The sequence below is a fragment of the Sminthopsis crassicaudata genome, chromosome 4 (genome assembly GCF_048593235.1).
Source record: "Sminthopsis crassicaudata isolate SCR6 chromosome 4, ASM4859323v1, whole genome shotgun sequence".
In the NCBI taxonomy this organism is placed as follows: Eukaryota; Metazoa; Chordata; class Mammalia; order Dasyuromorphia; family Dasyuridae; genus Sminthopsis; species Sminthopsis crassicaudata.
This window is the reverse complement of record NC_133620.1, coordinates 401,505,786-401,511,299: the sequence shown is the minus strand read 5'-3', so window position 1 is coordinate 401,511,299 and position 5,514 is coordinate 401,505,786.

Below are 5,514 nucleotides of genomic sequence, written 5' to 3'. Positions count from 1 at the left end.
TCATGTATATCTCTCTATATATAAACTTAAATATAGTTTATATGGTGTATATATATATATATATACACACACACACACACATATATATATATATATATATATATATATATATATATATATGTACACACACAAACCAAGTTTATGTATCTTAAGGACATACACACACAAATATATATATAAATATATATTACTATAGGTCAATATAATTTTTTAACTATTTCTACATATTTTATTTTTTGCATTAAAAAAACATTATTCCTAAGGGAGGGGGGGTAATTTGGAAAAATGAATACAAGGGATAATATTATAAAATATATATATATATATAATAAAAAAAAAAAAAAATTATTCCAAAAAGCTCTTAGAATACAATCAAATACAATCAAACCTTTTTTAGACTCTTACTGTGTGCTTGACACTGTGTTAAGGGCCAGACTGTCAGATCGGTCTATGATTCTGACATACCCACAGACACTGTGTATCTTGATGGGCTGATGGAGCTTAATGAGAGGAACTCCTTATTTACCTTGCTCCAATTTCTGATCAGTTGGAAAGTTCTAGTGTATTCTTCTCAACTTCCTGGTACAGAATAAAAGAAAGTTAGGTGGTGATGGGATCATCCTCTGCTATAATCACATTTATGTGTGAAGCCCTTTAAAGAATGTTCCCCAGTGAATGTGGCTCACAACATAACATTCTCACTCTTTTTGTTGATGTTCGTTTGCATTTTGTTTTCTTACTCATTTTCTTTCCTTTTTGATCTGATTTTTCTTGTGCAACAAGAGAATTGTATAAATATGTTTACACATATTGGATTTAACACATATTTTAATATGTATAACATATATTGGATTAACATATATTGGATAACAATCTGGGGGGGGGAGGAAGGAGAAAATCTGAAACACAACATGTTAAAAAATTATCCCTGTATATGTTTTGAAAATAAAAAACTTAAAAAAAAATGTTCCTCCTCCTCAATTATCTAGAACCAGTATCTTGTATTTTTGTGTAGGTATGCATGACACTAGTAGTTTGTATCATAATAATATATAAACCTTTTCACTAAAATATATCTGTGTGGAACTATACTTCTGTTACTTGAAATCCTGGAAAGAATTGAAGGAAGTAGGGAGGGGGCAGGAAGTAAAATGTACAGATAGAGAAATCGTGAGCATTTAGGAAAGGGAAAAGGTGATCTCGGTGAGCCAGATCTCGAGTTCACTAATGTATTTTTTCTTGTATTTTTGTCCCTTTCTGTAACCTTTTTTTGTATGCATTATGGGTGACCACAGATGCAGCTCCACTTTGCCTCCATAACCAGACTACCTGATTTATACTAGGTCCCCAGTTCTTGTTAGCATTTCCTGCTCTATGTAAACCCTATGCTTCTTTCCATTGGAACACTTATTTTCCTTAAGGAATAGAATCTGCTGGGAACATACCTCAAATAAACTTTACTCATGCTTGATTTGGAGACTGAATCGGGAATTCTTTGGAGATGACACAGTGATATATGCCCATTACCTCAATAGTATCACTCATAAAACAATAACAATATAGAGAAAAATAAGTTTATAGAAAACTTGGCCAGAGACCATCAATAAATATCATCCATGTTAAACTTGAAGATTAAGGATGCAACACTGGAATAAGGACAAAACCTAATGAAAAATGGAAAAGATCTGTCAATGTTTCACTTAACAAACTCTTTTCTTCATCTCTAATAATGGAATTTGTGCTCTAACATTGGAGTCCCTAATAAAGAGAAAAAGAACAACTGTATTACACCTAATGTATTTAGAAGAGGTCTCAACTAAAAGCACACAATTTTGAGGGTACTGAAAGATCAGTTTTTAAGATATATGAAAGAGGGCATGATAGCAGTTGCTTATGAAAAACATTACACTTTTTTTGTTACTAAAAAACGAAAAGTAAAAGAAAAATACCAATAATTTGCTGTCAAAATGCCTATTTTCTTTTCTCTCCAAAATCTTTATAAGAAAAATCTACATATACTTCAAGAGCATCTTTCAAATCTACACGAAGATAAGAGGAAGTAACAAGGAATCTCTTAAAATAATGTTATATAGAAAACTTCATCCTTATAGTCTCATAGTTAACTGAAAGGTACAGAGAATAATACCATGCTTATAGTTTTTTGACTATAAAAAAGTACTTGATTTGAGAGAGCAAAACACTATTTAAAGGACTCTATTTCAATAAGGTGTCTTCCTTATTCCTTATTGAATTATATAAGATTCCTTGAAAGATATCACAACCAAAATAACTTTGATGAGTCCGATTCTTTTTGTATAGCAAAACAACGGGTCATGTATACATATGTTGTATTTAATTTATACTCTAGCATATTTGACATGTATTGGTCAACCTGCCATCTTGGGGGGGGAGGGAGGGGAAAAAATTGGAACAAGGGGTTTGGCAATTGTCAATATTGTAAAATTACCCGTGCATATATCTGGTAAATAAAAATTATTAATTAATAAAAAAAGAAAAACTATCCATGCATATATTTTGTAAATAAAAGCTATAAAAAGAAGCCTGCACAAAAGAACTGTGAAGTTCTATTATATACAGTTTGCATTTGAAAAAGTATATGCTCTATATGTTAAATTGGATTAAATAGTAATAAACCTGATCTATTTAAAAAAAATAACTTTGATGATCTTCTGATTACTACTATCAAACATAAAATTTATATTGTCATAAAACAGATTGCTGATTTAAAGTATCTGCCACTTTAAATGCCCAGTGCCCAGCATAGAGTTCAAAAGGAAAAGGAATTAACTGCATGTAGATGAGGAAATTTTGCTATTTTTATTAAACCCCAGAACCTTACCCAGAGTCTTCTAAATTAGACATAATCATTCTTCTTTTTTCCTTTTTAAAACTTTTTATTTTCAAAACATATGCATGGATAATTTGACAAAATTGACCCTTGTATAGCCTTGTGTTTCAGATTTTCTCCTTCCTCCCACCCCCTCCCCTAGAACATGTTAAAGTATATGTTAAATCCAATATGTATAAACATTTATGCAATTCTCTTGCTGCACAAGAAAACTCAGATAAAAAAAGAAAATAAATGAGTAAGAAAAACAAAATGCAAGCGAACAACAACAAAAAGAGTGAGAATGTCAAGACATAATCATTCAAAAGAATTCAGCTTGGCTATGTGGTAGAAACATTAGTCTAACGACTTATCCTTTACAGATTAGGTTAGTTTTTCCTTAAAAGGAGACTTGGAGACTTGGTTAACTCAGGGAATTGAGAATCAGACTGTTGACTTCACTTCTTTATCCCCTAGGAGGCAATCACAAGGAGCCAGAGGAGCCTTCAGATACTTTGTTGTTTTTAGATTCTCTGTTACCCATTTTAGGGTTTTCTTGGCAAAGGTAGAATTGTTTGTCATTTCCTTCTCTAGCTTATTTTACAGACGAGAATCTGAGGCAAACAGGTTAAGTGATTTGCCCAGGGTCACACAGCCAGTAGGTGTTTGAGGCCAGATTTGAACTCAGGAAGATGAGTCTTCCTAATTCTAGCCCCAGTGCTCTGTCCATGTCTAACACCTAGCTGACCCTCTACGATCCTGTCTCCCACCTCCATACTTGGCTGGATCTTAATGGGAACTTTAAGCTCAACTGAATCAATTAAAGGGATTCTCAATGCCCACCCTTGTGGAATATCTTGATGTTACCATAACTAAATTTATCTCCTTTTTTTCATTGTTGAATAACCTTTGCATGGATGGATTTCTGATCTTGAAATCTAGAGTTTTCTGTCTTTTAAAGTTATTTATTTTTAGTTAGGGAATGGTTGAATAAGTTATGGTATCTGAATGTAATGGAATATTATTGTTCTATAAAAATAATGAATAGACTGATTTCAGAAATGTTTGGAAAGACTTACATGAACTGATACTGAGAGAATTGAGCAGAACCAAGAGAACATTGTACATACACACACACCAACTACAAGATTATGTGATGATCAGCTGTTATGGACTTGGATCTTTTCAACAATGCAATGATTCAAGATAATTCCAATAGACTTATGGTCAAAATTGCTATCCACATCCAGAGAGAGAGAGAGAGAGAGAGAGAGAGAGAGAGAGAGAGAGAGAGAGAGAGAGAGAGAGAGAGAGAGAGAGAGAGAGAGAGAGAGAGAGAGAGAGAGAGAGAGAGAGAGAATATGAAGACAATGTCTCCAAAGCATACTATTTTCACCTTTTGTTGTTTGTTTGTTTTTCTGTTTCTTGTGGTTTCTTCTCCTTTTGATCTGATTTTTCTTGTGCTGCATGACAGATATGGAAATATATTTAGAGAATTGCATATATTTAGGCTATATTGGATTGCTTGTTCTCTAGGGAAAGGGGTGAAAAAAATTGGAACATAAGGTTTTACAAAGATTAATGTTGAAAACTATCTTTGCATGTATTTGGAAAAATAAAAGCAGTTAAAGTTATTTATTTTCTATCATAAGTGGTTCCTCTAAAAGCTGGCTTATTATAAATAAGATCTAATTTTTAAAAACTGTTTTGTGATTTATGTGTATCCTCAATTTTAACAGGGCCTTCAGGATGGAGAAACAGTGTTTGGTTTTGGAATACAGAGATCTAGAAAGGACCAAGGATAGAGCCTTTGTCCAAAAGTTCCCAATTTTCTCCAGGGGGTAGTAGAGAGGGTGAAAGAGGCAGAGTTAAGTCAAGAGAGCATCATATAGTTTTGATTTTTTTTATTTTGGATAAATTTTCCAGAAGGCAAAGCTAAACCAGTTCCATCCAAGATTTTTCTCTTGTCCCTCAGGCTAAAATGAGTCAGAGCACCATTTTTTATAGTCTAGAACAAGGCTGAACTGATGCATCATGTGGTTGATGGATCACTCATTCATCCTTCTCTCTTCCCCCAGGTATATGCAGAGAAGGCTCTGGCAGGAATAGACGAGGGTTTTGCTGCAGGAGTAGCATAGAGAAAAGAAGGTCCTGGCTGGGGACTCCTACATTTCAAGGGGAGAGGCCCCCAAAAAGCCTTTCTGTTATTGTGGTTCAGGAGTTAAGTCATATAGCCAAGTGTTTTGTGGACCCCATGGACCATAGTCCGCCAGGCTCCACCATCTCCCAAACTCTATCCAGATTCATGTTCATTGTTTCCATGACACCAGAGAGAACTCGCACTTCTACTGTGAGAATTTTCCCAGCCTTTTCAGGGCTGCTCCCCCATTCATGGTGTCCATTTTCATCCAACTCTTACCTGTGGCTTTGTGAAGCTATAGCATGCACTCACTATTGGTCATACCCATAAACATCTCTGTAGATGGACCAACCCAGACTGAGGGTAACTGTGGGCCTCAAAGCTGTAAGTGAGTTAGAGGATGTCTACTCTAAGCATGAGAACAATTATTTTTTGACCACTCAACTATTTTATTTTATTTTTAAATAAAGCTTTTTATTTTAAAAATACTATACATAAATAGTTTTCAACATTTATCCTTGCAAAA